Source organism: Propithecus coquereli, unplaced genomic scaffold (genome assembly GCF_000956105.1).
Source record: "Propithecus coquereli isolate 6110/MARCELLA unplaced genomic scaffold, Pcoq_1.0 Scaffold212, whole genome shotgun sequence".
Classification (NCBI taxonomy): Eukaryota; Metazoa; Chordata; class Mammalia; order Primates; family Indriidae; genus Propithecus; species Propithecus coquereli.
Window position 1 is genome coordinate 3,568,977 of NW_012146301.1, and position 22,853 is coordinate 3,591,829.

Genomic DNA, 22,853 nt, shown 5'->3' on the forward strand with positions numbered 1-22,853 from the left:
GTATAGTTTCCCTGTTGTTAATTTCATTTAGTTCTGATTTGACCTTATTAATTTCCCTTCTTCTGCTGGGTTTGGGGTTGGTCTGTTCTTCTTTTTCCAGTTCTTTGAACATACCAATTTCTTGAACAATATATAATAAATATACTTCCATGTTACAAATATCATCCTGCAAAAACATTGAAATGGCTGCATAATATTCCATTATATGGTTGTAGAAAAATAATTTAACTCATCCTCTTTTATTAGACATCTATATTGTCTCTTATTCAAGTTCTAAATGCCATAATTTACATTCTTGTAGCAGATTTGTGTATAAATCCTTAGTATTAAGTCTTGGCTGTGGAATGCATAGATATAAATAACAATAGGTTAAATCTTTTGAATAAAAACATGCCCAAACAATTTATAATCTCTAGAAAAATTGTACCAGTATACTGTCCTACCAGGAGCAGAAGAGAGGTTCTCTTCACTCATCGGTAGTGACAGCTTAGGTAATCAGTTAGCCCTTCTTTATGTATTTTGCTCTTAGTGTTATAAACTTTTGCCATTTATCAAACTCCTTTTATTATCATCAAAACAAATGATTTATCTTCAGGCATTATTATTCAGAGGCTTGTGGTTTGCAGTGTTTGCCGCCTTTGATCATCATTTGTCCTTGTGGCTAAGTCATTTTTTTGTCTGGTCCTGCAGTCCCATGTGCTTTTGTTGTCTGTCCTCTGTGCCCTTTGGTTTCTTTTATCAAACTTGTTCTAAGAGGTATCGCATATGTTCTAGTTCCTTAAACACATAACCATACACTCCCATAAGTAAAGGTGTGAACTGGAAGAGGAATAATCAATTGAGGATAATTATTTAATAGTGTAGCTTCTAGAAAATAGAAACCATGTCCTCATTTTTATCAATTAGTATGCTTTAATTAATGAATTCAGCAAATTGTTTCAATTCCCTCACCTATGAACATACTTTCAAAGAATAATAGCATGCCAAATTCCCACCATATGGAGATTTTTCAGTTGAAGTCATAATTTATCTCTCCCTTTTATTGATAAAGCACACCTTTAAATTTTCCCATTTTGTTCATCAAAGTAGTTTTCATGCATTTTTTCTTTTTTTAACTCTGTGATTTTGGACGACTGAATCATTACTTGTCTTATTCATGTTTACAGAGCTGTTATTAATTTGGAACAAAGAGAAAGTTAAAAATTGGAAGTCCTCCAAACATTTTGAATTAAGCACTATATCACATATAGTGATTTTGATTATATTTTTAAAATCCTCTGTGGCCTAATTAACTATCTTATGGTCAGTTAACTGCTGCAGAAAAGGCACTAAGTGTTTGGGTGACAAGGCAACCCCCGTGTGTGTTCTTTCAGTAGTACTTTGAGAAAGCAAGGGAGATTCAGATTTACTCTGTTCTGAGTGTCCTGCTAGATTGATCCACCATATCTGCCAGTGCTAGAAGGCTCTAGAATAGTCATGCACTAAATTATGGTGTTTCAAACCTAGTTTTTATAAACCATGGTCAAAGATGATAAAGAAATGATCCTGCAAAATTAACTTCTTTACTATTCCTTATCCAGTAGAATGGTCCTGCTTTTAGTGTGCACCAAATGAGGAGAAATAGAAATGTATTTGTGAATCTTGTCAGAAGCAAAAGTCTGGGCCTTGGCATGTTATAGACATTAAATGATAAGAAATTAGCCTGAGACCACCGGGGAGGCTTTCATGTGTTTTTGAGCATGCTTTAAACTTACGGCTCTCACTGTTATGGCTTATAGATGCTCTGTTACCGTGCAGTGACCTGTAATAGTAATATGGTACCTAGCAATAGAGGAACCTGTTTATATTTGCTTTCTTTGTCTTCACAGAAACTCGGTAGAAGGTTTTAAACTGTATATGCATCCTACATTGCATAAAACCCCAGGAATGTAATTGTTATTTATTATGACTTTATTAAAGATAGTGCTGAGACAAAGACTGGGATCAAGGGAGAGCTAAATGGAGTGCCTCCAGCATCCTTTCTCTATGTCTCATGTTGTACTTGGATTCTGTGTGTTGGGACATTGAGTATTTTCAAAGTGGTGACCACAGGTGCAGGTGGTCAGAACTCGTGGTCTACTTAAAGGCCCTGGTTAAATCCAGTATTAAATATCTCAGTTGTGTGATGAAGCAGTACTTACTAAACTAAAGACATAATTTTCATACATCAAAGGGAGTTGCTAAACAGAATGGAAAAGAGCCATATTAAATAGGAGAGAAGATCTCATACAAGGTGATTATTCAGGGTCTCCCCTTTCTAGTGGATAATTATTTATGTTCCTTGTTTCCCCTCTTTTGTTTTCTCTCACCTTTCTTCTTGCTATTTTTATATTTAACAGAACAGAGAGAAAAAAAGAAATTCAGGTGCTGAATTTAATAATTTTTATGTTTTTAAAAGATGATGGTAAATAATTCAATGGAAAACATTAAACATAATGTTTTTTGAATTACCGGAGGTTTTTCTAATCCATAGTCCAGAAAGCTGTATCACTACCAAGTAAGACAGAGTAGTTTTTCATGTGTCCATCAACAGTCTTTATCTATGGTGACAGAACATTTGTATCAAAGATAGGAATTGATCGAAATAGACAATTTTTATTACATTTTGCAGCATTTTTATGTGGTAAATTGAAAACCAGTGAAATTCTTTGGCTGAGAAAACTTCCTAGTAAAGACTGCAACAAATATTTTCACAATCCATTTGAAATGAAAATAGAAAATTGGACATGAATTCAATTTCAATTTCTTCAAGCAAGCTTAAAATGAAATATGTGACAACTATGACAATTTTGTTACTGAAAGTATTTATTTCTATTACAAAACTAAAATCACAGTGGAGGTTGTAGTGGGGTGCTCTAGCAATTACTTACCTGATTTTATTCAATATAAACAGGCAAACCACATACTTTTAGGGGGAAACAATTTGGTCTGGTTATCAGCCATAATCTTTATGGAATCATATCCTCAACAGATGTTCTTTTTAATAGAAAATCAGTGAGACAGAGTATCATCACTTTTTCCAGCCTTTACAGTCATCTAGCTGATCAGAACCCTACAATTTCCCTCTTACATACACACGATGTTGTTAAAAATTAATACGGCCCATAACTGTGCCACAGTTGCAAAATGACTATAGATACTTAATACATATTCACACTATAGCATATAGACAACATAGGCATCATATTTTCAGAAATGATGTTGCTTATCATATTCACTCACTCTAATGTTTATGTTTAGAGTAGACAAACCCTACCATGTATGTCTGTGCTGAGCCAGGGGTCAGGAAACTAGGGCCAGTAGGACTGCATTCCATTTTTGTAAATAAAGACCAATTAGAACACAGCCATGCTCACTTGTTTAACATATGGCTGCTTTCTTGCTATAATGAAAACTCGGAGTAGTTATCACAGAGAGTGCATGGCCCACGAAGTCTGAAATTTTATTATCTAGCCCCTTGCAGAAGAATTTTGCTGACCCCTGTTCTAAGCATTTGGGATAAATGTGACAAATGTGTTGGGAGAAGGGATTGAGAGTCTTGAGAGGCCAAGGAGGAAGATATTATTTGCTCTATTTAGGTGCAAATATGGCTTCATGAAATGAGTGAAGCGAGAATTGAGTCTGCAGAGATGAATAGCATTAGACAAATGATGACTTAGAAAGAAGGGCATTCCAGGTACAGGGAATAGCATGAGCAGAAATTCTGAGCTAAGAAGGGAATAATCTGTGTAAAGAACAGGAAGTAAACTCACTGTCCATGACATGTAAAGATTAAGAAAGTGGTGAGAGACAGCCTTGGGGCAAATATGTCGCCCTGCTCTCCACTACCCTCCTCCCCAGATTGTGATAGGTTTTAGACAGTAAAGAGCAACTTCTTTGCAGTGCTTTTTTCTCATAATTGTCTTATGAGGTTAATTGTTAGTAAGAAGGACACACATTGTAAGTGTGGATTATAATGACACTAAAACGATGACGTAGAAACGCCAGGTTAATGACCAAATTTAACGTAACTAAATTTGCCAAGATAATCTTTCCATGAACAAGGCAAATACTTCATCATCTTCTCATGTGCCCTTCTACCCCTCATATCATGTTCACTTATCTACTGACAGACTATGAGAAAAGACACACAAATCCCAATTGTTTTTATTCTAAGTCATTCATATCAGGAAAGTATTAAAATGACAAGAGTTTAGCAGTCCGATTAGTATTTTGAGGATCCTATTATCTAGATACTGTGTATGTACACACAAACCTACAGGTTTTAAATGGCAGAGGAACATCTTGCTGCAGTTAGGGGAGCTAGTGGGTGACTGGTGTGGGGGTGACACAGTCTGGGTTCTGCCATAGCCACCCGTGTGACCCTGCAAGTCACAGGCTAAGATGACAGCAAGACCCTTCTCGGTCACTTTTTGAACTTAGCTCCATAAGTCTACCTTCTCTCCCGTTCACTTCTCTCTGCAGTAGGTGACTTTGACTCTGTGTTCTGACTCTTTTAGACCCCTGGATTTTATATCTGCTCCCATGGACACTATTCATCCTCCCAGCAGACTTTGGTTTCGCATAGCTAACTACACACACTGAGATGTGACTACTCCTCAGGAGAACCATGTGACTAACCCACTGTTCTTTCACATTCTGCTTTCTACCAAGTGTCTGTTTTGGTATGGACTCATGTACTCTTCAGTTATGGCATCCTTTCATTTGGAATGTAATAATTAAGATGGATGAGATTTTAGTTCTCCATAAATATTTATTTCTCATGTGATGCCTGTTATTTGGATAAAGGAGGAAAGGCAGGATTCTTTGGCTTCCTATTTAAATTTCTAAATAATTTTGGCCTCTTTGCTGTTCCAAATATTCATGCCATGTGGATGCTGATAAATAATACCAAATGGCCTGTCATAGTACAGTTGTGAGCCATTTAAGGTTTGGATGGTCCTTAGGATGAAACAGCAAATATTTTGAGGTCATGTAGAAAGTCCTTTACAAAGATGCTTACTCCCTTGCCAGAATTCTTCCCAAAGCCCTGTATTACACAATAGCTAACTGAAGGAAGTTAAAAGGAATGTGAAAAATAATTTAAGACAGTATACAGTGCCTGGAAAGGTCTCTCACACTGCTTCCTCTAATTTGCTGGAAGTCTGAGTATGGTTAATGCTACTAATAAATTATAGTTGCAATACTGAGACAGAATTGCCCTCTTGAGTGTAGTTCATTGTAATTATAAAAGAGGTGGCAGCAAAGCCCAAGTGGCATAAGTCATGCTTGATTTTAGATACATCCTTCTGGATAATTCCAGTACCTAAAGAGAGAAATTCAGAGGGATTATATTAAATAGTCTTCAGGTAAGGCTTTTTGGTAAATAAGATTTTGGATGTGTTAGGAGGCCTGGAGTCTTGTGACTGCCATGGGTGTGAGAGGGCCAGCACATGCTGACACCGTTCACCCCTTTCACGAGTGTTACTTCACTCTTCACGGGTATGGTCCCGAGAACACCAATTACAGATATCGTTTGCGCAGAGAGACTCACACCTACTGCCAACGTTGTGCCTTCCCTCGGCACCTAGAGCCATATCAATCCAGCCAATTTCTGATAGTGAGGACATGCACCTCTGAGGGTGCAGGACTGAAAGAGATGGCCACGTGTCAGCGTGACACCCTCATGGAGCAGATGCTCTCACACCACTTATTGTTGGTGTGACTCTGGAGAGTTTGTATTTTTTAAAACTTTTTGGACCCTCAATTTTGTTATCTATAAAAGTGGAGTTACTGCTCTGTTTCCTCTCAAATGCTGCTGTTAGGGACAATTAAAATAGTATATGTGAAATTTCTTTGTTAACTTTACAACATACAATTGTAAGAGATTACAAGGGTTTAAGTAGACGACATTCAAATGACCTCAAGGACATAGAATTTAACAGAGAAAATGAGATCAATATTCATTTCTTCATTCGTCCAATCACTGTATATTTATTGGGATCCTACTATGTGCCTAGAACCATTCTAGGTGCTGATAATAGAATAATAAATAAGGAAGTCAATGCCATAGAGCTTCTAGTGGGTTTGGGAAGAGAAGTTAAACCAGAAAGCAAATAATTTTGGTGGTGCTGTGAAAAGGAAATGAAGATAATACGACAGTGGCCAAGGTGGAGTTTGGGGGCTGCTCTGGTTACGGTGGTCAGGGAACCTCTCTGAGGAGGTCCTATTTGGCTAGATTTGAGCACTGCAAGCAGGCCAAGTGAGAACTCAGAGAAGATAGCCAGAGGAAACAGGGAAAAAATGGTTTACATAAATTTCATACTTAAGCTTTGTCCTTAAAGAATTCATGCAGGAGATGAGGACAATGAGAGTTTGTAGAAATATTTTTAAAATACCAATGCCAAGTTCCCACCTGATTTAATTCATCTGCTGTATGGCCTGGGCAACAGGGATTTTAACAGCTCCCTGGGTGATCCTACTGTTGCAGTCACATTAAGAATCACCGCTCTGCAGAGTAATGCGCTCTGCAGCAGGAGAATGGACACTTGAGTTTTTGACCTACTTCCCACTGCACAAACAAGGTTTTAGAGAGTGCTTCAGAGTTGCACAAAACTTACTGTTGTGTGGGGTCTTTGCCCGATACTTTGTTGAATAGATGAGAAAGAAGTGAAGCAGGGGAACGAGCGGTGGGTGGAGAAGAAAGAGAGAGGGAGAGGGAATGGAGAGGAGGAGAGGAGCTCTTGAACAATGAACAATGTTAGGCACATTCTAACACTGGCAGCATACAGGACAATAATTTTTTGAAGAGAGAAGATAGTTGGCTGAAACACATTTTGGGTTTTCACCATAGGTAACTTTTAGATTGAAGAATATGGAGGAATCTATTTAGACATTTTATCTGGAATAACTGATAATATTTAATAATAAAATACTGTTTAGTTCTGTTACCACAAGTGTACTAATAAACTACTTTCCATGTTGTATTTTTTTCTATACATATTATCTTATGTTCTGAGGAAGGAAATTCCCCAGGATTATATTTTCCTTATTAATGAAACTAAGGTTTTGTGGATAGCTCTGAATAAGTCCAATTTGAGCACATTTTCCGTTACTGAATTAAACAGTTGACCAACTGAATTGTATTAGCTCCCTGGGATATTTTCTCTGATCAGATTTTCCATTTGATTGGCTTCTCAGCTAACTGCTTGTCTGGTTCCTAACCAAGATTTTGTTTGGGTGTTTATAGATACCATAAGAAAGGACACTTTTGAGAAGTGATGCACATGCTTGGGGAGCAATTAGCCAATTTGAGATTGGCAGTAAAACCACTGCACATTGTCCAAAGGCTATTTAGGACCAGTGCTAGGGAACACCCTGGATAAAGTTATGCTTGTCCTCAGATGCCCTCCCAGAAACCCTTTTTATGCATAGTGCCTCTTTGAAGAGCCTGTCTTTAAAGAGTCTGTTCCACAGTTGACTGCTTGTGATCAACAGTTGAGGTCCATACCAACTCCACCTATTAGATTTCTGCAACTGCTGAAACAAATGCCCACAAACTGGGTGGCTTAAAACAAGAGAAGTTTATTCTCTCACAGTTCTGGAGATAAGAAGTCTGAAATCAAGGTGTCAGAAGGGCCACACTCACTCCAAAGGATCGAGGGGAGAATTCTCCCTCCCTGGCCTCTTCCAATTTCTGGTGGCTTCTGGCATTCCTTGGCTTGTGGCATCATAACTCCAATCTCAGCCTCTGTCTTTACAAGCCCACCTTCCTACCTCTCCCTGTGTCTAAATCTCCTTCTCCTTTTCCCTTGAAGATACTAGTCATTGTATTTAGGGCCCACCCTAAATCCGGGATTATTTATTTCCAAGTCCTTAACTAATTACATCTGGAAAGATCCTATTTCCAGATATGGTAACATCCTGAGGTTCTGGGTAGATACGAATGTTGGGAGGACATTGTTCAACTCATTACAGCCCCTTAGTGGAAAGGAAGCCTTCCTCCACTACAAGCATTTATTCAGAAAATGAATTTCTTATCTACTATGTGCTAGTTTCTGTACTGAGTGATGGACTTTACTATGGTCTGAATGTTTGTGTCCTCCCCAAAATGTATATGCTGAAAGCTAGCCCCCAGGTTGATGGTGTTAGAAAGTGTAGGGCCTCTGGGAAGTGATTAGGCCATGTGGGTAGAGTCCTCGTGACAGGGAATAAAAGAGACCCCGGAGATTCTGCCAGTGTCTTGATCTTGAACTTCCCAGCTTCCAGAAATTTAAGATATAAATTTCTGTATTTTATAAGCCACTCAGTCCGTGTTAATTTTGATAGAAACCTGAATCGACTAAGACAAGTGTCAGAGTTGAATTAGACACAGCATAGAAAGAGTAAAACATAACTCATTATAGGAGAGTGTAGTCAGTGCTCTGAGGGAGATATGACTCCTGGGCTCTGCGGGCAAGGAGGAGGGGTGACCTCTGCCTGGGGAATTGAGAAAGTGAGTAAGGGAGATCCTGAGAGGTCAGAGTTTTGCTTTTGGAGAAAGGAAAAAGAAGATTTCCAAGATAGGAAATCACATCAGGAGCACAGAAAGATGAAAGGATATGTATGTCTGTTCAGGTAGTTCTTTCACCCCAGCTTATAAATATTGAAGGTAGGAGTGGGGATATGTATTTTTAAATAGATTTCCAGTGTATTTGGGGATGGGTGCTGGGGGTATATCTGTTTCATAAAAATGTTCTTCTGTGGTCTTCAGTTGCTGATAACCCTTAGATCTGCTTTCAGCCTTCATAGATAGTTTTCTGAGAACTAGTCTGTGATGTTCTTCCTTAACCAGAATAATCTGCATTGTAGTGAGGAATTTGGGAAATCTTATATTCAACCTTTCTTAACCTGGAATTTATGCAACTCTGGAGGTTTATGGTTGGGTATCAGGCCATGAGAAGCTCTTAAAGTGCCACAAGTATATTGTTGTATGTACCTTTTAATATTTTTGTGGAGAGAGGGTCCCTGGTTTCTTTCACCAAATTCTAAAAGGGCTCCATAATATCAACAAAAGGTGACAGTGGTTTAGAAACTACTGTATAAAAGCAAACAAAGACCTTTAGATGTCACAGTGGATTATTGAGGAACATATTTTGAGCTAGATATGCTTTAACTATGTACTGTATAGTTTACTATGTAAATTAGTAAATTATCCAAATAATAATCAAATACAGAAATACCCTGTGATATCAAGTTTATGTAGCTTTTGATTCTACTTTTTTTTTTTTTTTAACAAAAGTTGTTCACAAGATTCAAGTTTAGAATGAAAAGATAGACCAAACCCACAGTCATTTTATTTTAAGTCATGAGAATTTGCCACTGAAGTTTCTTATTAGGATAATTGGAAACATAAGCAATAGCTCAAGCAGAGAAAAAAATTCTACTGTTGTTCGGCTGTCAGAAGAGGATTTGTTCTATAATGACTTAGCTTTTAGTGTCTGTCCATGAGAAGGGTCTTCATTCTGATTAATAAATGTGGTAATATTGGATGCTCACATAAGTGCAACCTGGCATTTCAGGAATAATAGGAGTATAAGAACAAGAAGAGAAAAGATTTTAATTTGTATGCTAATCAAGTTTCATTTGGAATTGCTTTAAGGAGACCCATCTCATCATGTAAAAAGAAGGTATTTTGTTAGCAAATATAGAAATTTAATAAAGAAATATAATTGGTGTTTTGCAGTTCCTACATTAGCCGGTATGATTGTTTTAACTTTGGCAGTGAATGTTCGTATGAATGTTGAGAATGTGTTGGATAGGACTAAATTATCAAAGAAGATTTCGAACGGTGTGGCAGAGCACATGACCTGAGGAGACAGTCAGGAAGCTGGACTAACAGGTCATGAAACAGCAGTAACTGTCGGTTACTGATACTGAGTGATCCAGGGCCCAGTCCTTGGGCTTATAACTATTTGTTCATCATATATCCATTTACTTATTCATTCACTCAATTCAGTTAGTTACATTGGCAATACAATATGACAAGAAAATCTCCATAGTATTTACTTTAATGAAATAAATTTGAGTAGCTGTTATTTTGTCTCTCTGCATTTGCTGCTTATAGTTTCTCGTTGAATCCAAGGACTGTTTCCATGCTACACACTGGCTACACTGAGGAAAATTACTTTTGGTGAGAATATATACTATTATCGGTTCAATGTAGGCAATGGATTTGGAAGGTATTCAAGAGACCGTGGTTGATGCCTACTGTAGACCAAAGACTCTCAGTAACAAAAAGCCATGGCATTACAGCTGCCAAGTCCCACTTACCAGCAATGCCCGGTTTTGGACATATAAAGAGTTGTTCTTTGGTTTCTATATCTTGAAAGAACTCTAGCTTTCTGGATTATGTTTTTAATTCCCTGTCATTAATCACAGTGCTAAGCACATAACAAAATTACACAACATCTATTTTAGTTAAGAGTCTTTTGGATGAAAATGGCAGAATCCCAATTCAAACAACCAGAAACAAACAAATGATTTATGTGCTAGAAACCAAGGACAGGGTAAAGATGACATTTGAGATGAATGGCAAAGGGACTTAGACAACCTCACATCAGTCTCTCCCCGCTGCCCCCCCCACAGACACACATACACACACATGCACACACATATACTCAGCAACCCCCGGCACACACATTTCTGCTTTTGTCAGCAGTTTAATCTTAACCTTGCCTGCTGCAGATAGATTTTTGTCCATGCAGGGGGGGATCATGGATTTTAGCATCATTTAAGGTTATATTTTTACCATGCCCTGACCAAGGAAGATAAGAGACTCTTCTCTGGCAGTTCAAGGGAGAAAATAAAAGTTGAGGAAAACACTCTGATTGATTTAGCTTGGACCTGATGATCAAAAGTTTAAACAGAGCACTGTGACAAAGAGGGGTGATGGAGTACTAAACTTGCCCCACACTGGGTCAGTGCTGGGGTGTGAGAGTGTAAGGCTTCAAAGAGCTTTTCTAAGCAGACAAAACAATTTTTTGCTGGCTACAACTGCATTCAGGTTGGTATTGATCTTGAGAATCATTGATTACATGCAGAGCCTTCTTGCATAGAGAGGATGATATAGCTTATTTTCAGATTTATAACCAAAGGACAGCACAGCAGGACAGAGCAATTCATTAATGATTGTAGTGAGCAGAATAATGTACCCCCTTCCAAGATGTCCATGTTTTAACTCCTAGAACCTGTGAATTACATAGCAAAGGAGAATTGTGATTGGTAATCAAGAGATTATACTGGATTATCTGGCTGGGCCCAATAAAATCACAAAAGTCCTTGCAAATGGAAAAGGACACAGTAGAGTCTGAATCAGAGTGATCGGCACGAAGACTCAACCTACTGCTGCCGTCTTTGAAAATGGAGGAGGGCGACCAAGAGCCGAGGAATTCAGATGGGTTCTAGAAGCTTGAAAAAGCAAGGAAACAGGTCACCCCTAAAGCCTCCAGAGGGAATTCAGTCTTGCAGACAGCTCGATTGTAGCCCAGTGAAACCATTTTAAGCTTCTGATTTCCAGAACCATAAGATAATAAATTTGTGGTGTTTTTAGACACAAAGTTGTGATAATTTGTTATAGCAGCAATAGGAAACTGATACAGTGATCTTTAGAAATATTCTTTGACATAGTCACCAGAATATATATCAGAATCTTTTTCCGAGTAAATTGTGTATTTTTGAAGACTTTTTATAGACAATCTGAGAGTAATGTTAAAAATTTTTTCTTTTACTAATAGCTTTTAAACTATAGGCATAAAGTGGAGGGAGATTAACTGAGGTGTTAGTTCCTTTTTGACTCCCCCCTTGCTTCATTTTAAAACAATGGAAACTAGTTTTTAAACATAACTTTGTATCTTACCTCTTGCACTTATTTGATCTTACAATTTATTCCATGTTGTAATACAGTCTTGATATGTTGTTTTTAATAGTTACATACTATATTAAAGTATTTTGACCAAGCATAATATGTATCATTATTCCATCATTTACTCCATTATTCTCTTTAAATGGCCTATGAACATAATTACAAGATTTCAATATTATGGTCTGAATTTTTTTTTCCTCTTTCTACATTATAATTCCATGTTGTAATGCTGGATGCACATCTTTCTCTAACATAGATAAACAGGTTCACATTTTGCAGGGCCAACATTTTGGGAGTTCTTTTTAATAAAGTGAATTCAAAATTGCAAGTACAAAGTTAGTTAAGGTGAATACTAATTTAGGATGAAAAGGCAATCAACACAAATTACATTTTTTATCTTAGACAATAAACATCACAAGATCTAGAATACGATGTAATTATAATTTTACACATCTGTTGTAAATGGCTCTATATACTTCAAAATTGTTTTTTTTTTCTAAAGCTTCCCAAATGTGTGCTGCATATTGTAAGATGCATGTAATTTTATGACTTGATATCTGGTCTTACATTTTCATGACCCAGTGGGGCTGTATGAGTATTCCTAGAAGTCTTTTTGTTGCTATACCCTGAAAAGACGTGGAAATGACTATACCCCACTAATCTCGAAGGAAATGTATCCTCAATTCAACTTCCCTTGACTGAATCTCAAAAGTACCCGGACCCATACCAGTATCACTTGACATGAAAGGAAATGTGGCTGATGGACATTGAAATAGAAAGAGAGAGTCAGTTGTCTTAATTGATTCAGTTAAAATTTCTCATGTTTGAAAAATTTCAAAAATATATATCACCTATAGCCAGGGTCCTTCCCAGTGCAAGGGACCCCCACCCATGAAGAAATCTGAAGATCAATTGCTATTAGCTCCGTGGTAAGTGTGCCTGTCTCTTTAATAACTGATAGTGAAGGACCTTACCTGAGGCTGTACCCAAAGTAGAGAATAGAGAGTTTCTATGTCCTGAGTGTCATTGACTTTCTACCTTTCCTCTCCAAACGAATAATAAGCAAAGTCTTTGGGAAGATGGAACAGGTGCTGTTATTCAACCCTTCTTTATATCACCGTACAAGGTGAAGCATGTCTGTAACTGTTTATGATGGTCTCCCAAAGACTGTGGACACCTTTATGCAGCTTTCTGTTTCATGATGGTAATATCATAAGCATTCTTCTGACCTATTAACAGGAAAAATACCTGTTTAGATAAATAGCTTTGTACAAGTGGGTGCCTCCAGCCCAGGCATCTTTCTACTCCCTGGGCATGCGTGGAATTAGAAATGTCTGCCACATTGTCAGCTTCCAGATACATTGTTCTAATCTGGAAGTGTATAGCCTGGGGCCTCAGTGTTTCCATTTTTGTTTATTTGTCATACAGAAGTCACTTCTCACCTGAGCCCCTTGCAGACATTCCAACAAAACGAAATCATGACCTTGAGCATTAATTTCACAGTCCACAAAAAGCTAGACTTTTGGTTATAGAAATTCAGATTTAGAGTCCTCCTATTTTTTCCCCACTTAAAAAGGGATAAGGAAGCTGATCCAGCCAAGATTGATGTTAAGCCTAAAATAAGCTTTGCATACCCATGGAAAAGAGTTCCCATACTCTAGAGTTTTTATTTCTACCTTTTAAAATGCTCTTGTCCATCTCTTCACAAGACTTTGGAGACAAGAGGTTTTCAGTCCTAATGCATTGGAATGAAGATAATACAAAAAGAAAGCTTATTAAAAAATTTTAGTCTCAAAAAGACTTTTCTTGGGAAAAGGCAGACCTTTATCTTAGTCAAAAGGAAATGAGACTGTTGGCAATGACAAATTAAAGTTTGAGGGGATAATTGAAATAAGGAAATGGAAACGTTGATAGTTATCCCCAAAGCCTGGATCAGACAATGAAGTATACCAGAGGTAGCATAGATTTAAGTGAAGATATGGACCCTCCAGCCAAGGGCCAAGGATGATTGAGAGCAAAGAGATATAATAGAAAAAAAGGAAATGGGTGGAAGTGTCTTAATATATTTAAGACAATGGTATATTACTAAGCAGGCAGAGGTTATGTTTTCTATTTCTTATGTTTTCTTTGCCTGCATGGTACATAGGTTTGTTACTAGACCCTTAAGTGTTGATTGAATTAACCTTTCCTCATATGCAAAAATCTGTCTGTATGAGTAAATTTCAGTTCGTATGCAGTGTTCCTAATATTAGATAGAAAAGTAATAGTAATTAACATTTATTGAGTACTTACACAGTTCTAGGCACTGTGCTAAGCGCTTGATGTATCTCATTTAATATTCTCAGCAACCTCATGGTGGTGAATATCATGATTATCCTGACACAGCTGACAACAACATCTGTTTGTCTGTATAAATTCAGTCATTGCTATTTCCATCAACATCATTCCAGTCTAGGTTCTTGTATGCACTCTTCTCTCTGCCTGGAATATCCACCGACACCTTGTATGCTCGGGACAATCAAACCTCACATGTAGATGTAATCATGTTCTCTTCCATGCTACGACTAAACCTGTGCATGCTTTTAATTTTACATGACATCACTTTACCATAATTATTTGCTGATGTTTGTCCCTCATATTGTTAGCTCCATGAGTAGTGGTGTTTTTCTTTGTATTTCTAGAATCTAGAATCTAGTGAGAGTTTGACTTAGAGTAAAGAGTGATGATTGTGAAATCATGACCACATCAGTGCACAGATGAATATAGTGTCTCCTCCTTTAGATCTGTGGTCCTCAACCCCCGGGCCGAGGCCTGTGGCCTGTTAGGGAGCAGGCCGCATCTAACCGCCTGAGCTCTGGCACCACACCCACCCCCCACAGCACCCTTACCCCTTCCCATCCCACCCGCGGTCCTTGCCCGGTCTGTGGAAATATTGTCTTCCATGAAACTGGTCCCTTGTGCCAAAAAGGTTGGGGATCGCTGCTTTAGATAAGTGATCATGTATAAGTAATTACTGAACTGGTTCTAAGCATGGATTCTTATGTAGTTAAACAGCCATCAGTAGAACATCTTTATGTCATTTAATGTAGGGCCTCCTTCACATGGGTTTAGTCCTATGATCTGGAAAAAGAAAATTGAATCTGGAATGAGGTTGGTGTGTGTGTGTGTGTGTGTGTGTGTGTGTGTGTGTGTGTGTGTGTTTGTGTGTTTGTAATGTTTGTATGTTTGTAATTTCCCATAGTTGTGACCTAATACCAAAGTCAATAACAGATAATATAGGAAGTTTTCATTATTTACACTTCCTTTCTCTAATTGAGAATAGATTATGTTTACATTTTGCAGACAGACAAAATTTAAATTCATTAATAACATGTAATTTTTGGAAATCACTGACACTTGTTAACATTATTAGGATGGACGTTATTCTTCATTTAAATTTTATGTTTTAACCTTTCCTTTTAAAAATAAGTTGCTACAAATTTTTAAATATTAAAAAATAATTCAATCTGTTGTTTATTAATTTAGTTTGATCCTATGACAAAGTGAGCTAATTTTGAGTACATAATCAAGTATATATAAAACTTGTAAGAAAATTTCAGAGTTTGCCTCTTAGATGATTCTAGGGTAATAACTATCTACTGTTTTCTCTAAAAGTCATAAAAATGTTTGTGAAATGAAATCACGTCTCAGATTTTCTTATATTGAAATTAGTTTCTTATTCTTACTCAAATATCTAATGTACAGTTCTCTTTTATTTCTCATTCTGAATGGAGAAACGTTGTCATTATTTTTACAAAAGGCTTATAAATAGTTACTCCTTTATGTATGCTTCCCATGCAAATCCCTGACTAGATAATTCTATAAAATTATAAAACCCAGGTCTCCCGTTGACTTTTATCTGAGGACAGGCAATGGGTTCACCTGTGAGTCACTGTAGTTCAAAGATGTAAAGAAATCTCTTGTAATCACACTTAACCTTCACATAGCGTGGATTTAAAGGGAGAGGCATGATTTAAAAATGGAAAATTAACAAATGACCTTTCTCCTTCACATTAGGTGAGATCATCGTGGCAGTGTAGTAAATAGTCTGATTATAGAACATTTTCAGGGGATGAAAATTTTTTTTGAGTACACACTCTAGCTTTCTGGGCCTGTTTTAAATCTCATTTTAAAATACCCCATTGCCTAAAACAAGAAAAGGAAAAAATTTTGTAAGCATTCCATTAGAGTGGCTAAACTTGATGCCCCCACCCCAGTCTATTTAAAATGGCAATATATACAGTCCCTTGTGTTCATCCAGAGCTGGGATTTGTACAGGGTGACCCAGAGCTTCTGGGATTCCTGGAGATATTCCTAAGTATATCCTAGAGAGGTTGCTTTGGAGAGTGAGAAGAAATCTGGGTTCATTGGGCTTTACTCACTCCACCTCTGCTTCTTCTGGGTAAAATTCACTTATATACGTTTTATTTAGCAAGGATTTATTCATAATTTCATTTGGAATAAGGTGTTTCTGCTGGTTTCTTTTTGTTGTCCAAATGTGGAAATCTTTGCTTTAGTGAAAGCCAATACCATTACTTCCTGAATCACATCTCCGTGCTAACCACTTTTCTCTAGATAAACATTTATGTTCTATACTCCAATAACTATAATCAGGATACAGATTTACCTGGGGTTGGTCACGGATTGAGACCAAAAGAAAAACTGAGGTCAAATAAAATGAAGGGGAGAAGAATTCAGTGAGCATCTGTGCTTTCTCTTTCCCAGTCCTGACAAATGCTGGCAGCCCCTCTGCATCTTTTCCCTGTGAAGTGAGTGACTTTATTACAGACAAGTAGGCAGGAGAGCCCGCCCAGCGTCCAGGATTCCTTTCCCTTCAAATTCTGCTCCCTGCAACCAGCTGGAGCCACCCACAGATTCCCTTTGTTGATAAGTGCTTCAGGAAGGTAAGGGAGAACCTCCCCAGCAGTGGGCTGCAGATGTACTAAACCGCAGCATAATTCATGATGCGGCTAACATTTACCTTCCCTTTTGTAGGGGGTGGAAAAAGATATTTTTTATAGTAATAAGGTACAATCTGTGAATCCTACCATATACCAAATTAAAAGAGGTTCGGCCGGTACAGCATTCCATGGAGAGAAGAAGCAGGTAATTATTCAGAGATAATGCTTCTGAAACAGAATGTTGTCACTGTATAATGGTCCCCTGCTGGTAGATAAATGCAGAGGCAAAGGCAGTATATTTATTTTTTAAAGCAAGAGACATTTTTTGGCGATGCGATTGCAGCTCTTACAATTACCTTTCCTGTTTTATCAGATGAAAGGTTGTAGATGTAATCATCGTGCCTGATGGAGGAGGACTGGTGTCACAAAGTGACAAAAATAAACCCAGTGACAGTGGCCCTGCTGTGTACAGATTGACTTAGTAAACTCTCTTGGCACCGATTTTAGCCATTGAAGAACTTTTTAGTTATATTTGGGTAGATTCTTGATTTACCTTCTCAAATTTCAATTCAGTTATGTTCTGGCCAGTTAAGACTTAATATGTCTTTGCTTTGTTAATGAAAAGTCAGCTAGCCAGTAACATATGAGATGACGTTTGATCTCAAGGGATGACATAGTTTCATCTATAGATTAAGGGTTACACGTGGTGGCTAGACAGTTGTATAAGTATACTACTGCAAGAGCTCATCCAGCCCAACTCAGTGTTTGTACCCAATAATAGTAATAGCTAACTTTTATTGAGAACTTATAATGTGTTAGACACTGTTCTGAATACTTTACATAAATTTTTTGTTAATCCTACAACATATTTAAAAATATGCAATAGATATTCTTATTTTATCCAGGAAGAAATTAGAACTCAGGGGAAGGACCTGTGAATGGTCACATGGCTACTAAGTGATAGGACTTTGACTCAGTTGGGTTGGACAGTTGGATGCCAGTTCCACTCTTAACCATCATACCTTTGCTAGTCAAAGTGTGGTCCTTGGACCAGCAGTTATCAGCATGAAATCATATGGGAGCTCATTAAAAATGCAAAATTTCAGGCATACTTCTGACCTACTTAATCAGAATCTGCATTCTGATGAGATTGCTAGGTGATTTGTAGTCTTCTTCATAGACAGTGTCTGAAATTTTTTCTGAAATATTTTTGCTGTTTGAAAATATAGATCAGTACCACCCACAGATTTTTGCAGCCTTTTTAATGATCCTTGATCTATTAAGCATTTTGAGAATGACACTATAATTTCACATCACAAGAAAGAATAAGAGTTTTGTGGACATTTCAGATTTGAAAAAATGTAGTTTTAAGTGAATACCAATTTTCTCCAAAATAAGCAGCCTACCCTAAAAGTTAGCTTGTGACCGATTGGTGTTAGTTCTCGGGGAAGAATCAGTCACATCTCTAATCTAACTTTAAAAAGCACCATCTACTCCAGGAAACCGGGTAGTTTCTACTGCTTTTAACTGCATTGCCTTGTTTGTGACAGTCTTTTGCATGTACAGTAACTTTTTTGTGTCTTGTGAACTAAAATAAAATTTTAAGGCTCACCCCCCCCACCGGCTGACTAAATGGACCCCCTTGTGGCCAAAGGAATACCCTAAAACTAAACTGCCTGCCAGGAGGAAGGAGGTCAGACATGCCTTATCATGCCCCGCTCCCTTCTTGGTGACATCCTTTATAACCCACTAACAGGCCTAAGGGTATGCAAGACAAACCTGCAGGTCCTCAATTTACACAACAAATCTATGTCCAGCGGCTTATCTCTGATAAAGAGCTCCTTATGTTAAAACATTCCAAGCCTTTAGACAAAGCTTCATGTCTTTAACCAATTACAGGCCAAAGAATCTTTTAACCCACCTATAACCTGTAAGCCCCCGCTTCGAGATGGCCCACCTTTTCGGGCCAAACCAATGTATGCCTCCCATGTATTGATTTATGACTTCACCTGTAACCTCTGTCTCCCTAAAATGTATAAAACCAAACTGTAACCCAACCTCTGCGAGTCCACTTGCTCAAGGCCTCTTGGGCGTGGCTCCAGGTCATGGTCCTCAAATTTGGCTCAGAGTAAATCTCTTTAAAATTACTTTACAGAGTTTGGTCTTTTTTTCCGTTGACAGTCTCAATTCTTTGTAAAGGCATTTTAAATACAAATGAAGGATTTGAATTTAAATTGAAATCCAATTATACACATTCTTACTAAAGGTAGTAATTCAATTGAGGAGAAAATCTAATCAACAGATATTTTCTACTGATATTATTAATAATTTTCCTATTCTCAGCCAGTAAGGATTTTTCTTTCTTTAAGAAATCATTTTAAGATGCTAATTTCAAAAACCTTAAAATACGAAAAAAATATTTTAGAGTCAAGGGATTGGCTAATTAAATGTTTTCCAATTCTGATCCTAGTTTATCCAATAGGGAGACAATGGGGTAACTTTAAAATAGCCTTGGAATAGAAGGCAGAAGCTCTGGGGTAAAGTCATGGTTCAGCCACTTACAGGCTGTGTGACTTTGCATAGGTCACTTAACCTTTTGGATTTGCCTTTATGTTCTCTGCAAATAAAGATAAAACACTTGTTAGAATGAAATGAGGATTAAATATGGGAGTTTTCTGTTTCACTAGTCTCTGTGACAGGTTTTATGTTCTACTTTCATTTCCACTGCTTCTCAAAGCATAGTCTATGTTGTAGGATGCCTATTTCACTTACATTTTTTTGACATTTATTTTAAGCTTTATGGTATTATGATCACCGAACAGAGGTTGTAGAAGTCATTTATTAGAATGTTTCAATGCTTTTTGTAAAAGTCTTTATTTTTTTAGAGCAGTTTTAAGTTCACAGAAATATAGAGCAGAAAGTACACATCCTCTCTGCCCTCACACATGTATAACCTACCCTATTGCCAATATCCCCCAACAGCCTGGTCTATTCGTTACAATTCATGAACCTACATTGACACATCATTATCTCCCAAAGTCCACAGTTTACATTAGGGTTCACTCTTGGTGTTGTACAGTCTGTGGGTTTGGAAAAATTTATAATGACATGTACCCATTATTACAGCATCATACAGAGTAATTTCGCTGCCCTAAAAATCCCCTGTGCTCCACCCATTCATCCCTCCCTCCCCCAAGCCTCTGACCACCACTGATCTTTTCACTATCTCCAGAGTTTTGCCTTTTCCAGAATGTCAAATAGTTGGAATCATCGAGTACATAGCCTTTTCAGATTGGCTTCTTTTACTTAGTAGTATGCATTTAAGTTTTTTCAATGTGTTTCCATGGCTTGATAGCTCATTCCTTTTTAACGTTGAATAATATTCCATTGCCCGGGTATACCACAGTTTATTTACCCATTCATTATCTGGTTGCTTCCAAATTTTTGTGATTATGAATATAGCTGCCTATAAACATCCAAGTGCAGGTTTTTGTGTGGATGTAAGTTTTCAACTCTTTTGCATAAATACCAAGGAATGTGATTGCTGGATCATGTGGTAAGAGTATGTTTTGTTTTGCAACAAACTGCTGAACTGTCTTTCAAAGTGGCCATGCCATTTTGCATTCTGATCAACAACGAATGAAAATTCATGTTGCCCCACATCCTTGCCAGCATTTGGTGTTGTCAGCATTCTGGATTTGGGCCCTTCTACTAGGTGTATGTTGGTATCTCATTGTTTTAATTTGCATTTCTCTGATGATGTGGAATGTGGAGCATCTTTTTATATACTTATTTGCAATCTGTATATATTTTTTGATGAGTTGTCTGTTAAGGTCATTTGGCCATTTTTTATTGTTTTTCTTTTATCGTTGCATTTTAAGAGTTTTTTATATGTTAAATAACAGTCTTTTATTAGATATGCCTTTGCAAATATGTTCTCCTTGTCTTTTCATTCTCTTGATATTTCAGTGTTTTTTGTGTGATCTAGTATATGATGTATATAATCAATTTTGATAAATGTTCTATAGGTTGTTTAAATAAGGTTGATCAGAGTAGAGGACAAAGTTGACGTATTTAATAAATTATTCCTATTAATTATTTTGTTATGATTCTATATGTTTAGATTTAACCTATCAAAGATGAAAAGAAAGTTACTAAGTTTTCCTGGAACAACACTTAATTTCTCATTTTGTTTCTAACAAGTTTTTATGTATTGTTAGTGCATGATACTAACCAAAAAATCATGACATCAAATATTCATAAACATTTAAATTATAGAAGAACAAAATCATATGACCCTATTGTTTTGTGTTAGTTGTTTTGTGTTAAATTCTATTGTTTCTGAAATTTATGGAACCATGTGTTTTTCAATATGCTTGATAAATCTTTGCCAATTCTTTCACTTTTATTCTTTATTCTTTTGAGTCAGATTTGTCTCTTGTGAGAATTACACACTTTGATTTATGATTTTGTTTACTTTCACCTAATCTGTGGATCTTTGCTGTAAGAGGGTGAGGATTAAACTATTGGAGTTTACTATTATAACTGATATATTTGATTTTGTTACTGCCAACTTATTTTATCCTTTTCTTCATGCTATTTTTTTATATTTTGTGTTTTCTTTCAAGTCAGTTATGAAATACATTTTATATGTTTTAATCTCAAACCCTTTGCAAATAAATTATTCCTCTTAATAGTTGCCTTATATTATTCTAAAAACATTGGCAGCATTTATTTTGTAGCTATCAAGGTCTCAAATTAAATGATGTCAGTTGTTCTTAATCTATTTGAAATGAAAGATTTAGCATCTTTTTTATTTACCTCTCATCTTTAGTTACTGGAAATTATTAGTGCAACCTTTGATTTTTAGAACCAGATAAATTAAATTTTGACTATTGTGTTTCTTTTTTAAGCATTAATTTTGACATTTTCATTGAGTTGTGTAACCATATTTATAACATTTCTTAAATCTCACTGCAATAAGTACTGATTGCAGTACCATAACCAGTCCTATTTCCCACTTCTCCCATATTTTGAGACCTTTTACTTACATTTCTGTGTTAAACATTTTGAAGTAAATTTTTAAAGAATGTTATTTGGGCAATTTATTTTCCAAAACCTTGAATATCTAAGATTATTTTTTTCTATTGCTCCCAAAGATGGACACCAATTTACCTTTGGGAACCAATAATTTGAATGACAATATTTTAATCTGTAAATGCTCCATTTTCTTCTTGTGTTTTAAGTATAAGAAATCTGATTCTTTGTATCTGATCTACATTTATTTCCCACCCAGATATTTAAATTCTGTCATTATGTGACTCTTTTAATTGATGGTTCCATGGAACATGGTAAGTTGTTTTTAACTTCACACTGAGACTGGTTTTAGGTACACAATGTGCGTTTCAATGATTTCTTTGCCATCACATCTGGTACTGTTGTGCTTGATTCTTCCTGGAGAAGACCCATGATTCTTAGATTAGATATAATTCATCTTCCAGTGATTTTGCCCTTATTCATTTCCTCTGCATTTTTAGAAATATTTGTTGAGTGTGTATTCTAAATTACTGGTTGGATCTCCCCTCGTAAATGCTGATCTCTATTGTTTTCAATGGAGAATTTAATTTTACAAATATACTTTTATATTCTTATATTCCTTCTTTCTTATCTGCTCCCTTTCAATCTTAGTTGGCTCTCTCTCTCTCTGTATGGCTGTTTTTTGTTGTTGTTTAATTAAAGCTATATCTCCTTTTTTTTGCCATCAATAAAGAAAAAAACTTCTTTTAGTGTTTCCACTAAAATAGTTTCAGAAGCCTATGTTTCTTTGAATTCAACTTGTTGCTCTGCTGGTTCTGTAGTTAGTCTTATACTCCAGATGATAAGACATACCTCAATCACTCTATTCTCTTCTTAGAGATGGACAGTGCCCATTGGTTAGTTAAAGGTTCTGAAACATCCTTCGGTAAGAAAACATTTTAACTCTGTCCTACACA

At 36.7% G+C, this 22,853-nt stretch overlaps 1 protein-coding gene across 1 annotated transcript in view; it reads left to right on the plus strand.

Moving 5' to 3' along the window:
- The window catches only part of ITGBL1 (integrin, beta-like 1 (with EGF-like repeat domains)), a 241,404-nt gene that overhangs the window by 146,714 nt on the left and 71,837 nt on the right, over positions 1-22,853 (plus strand). The gene's annotated exons all lie outside the window — the stretch shown is intronic.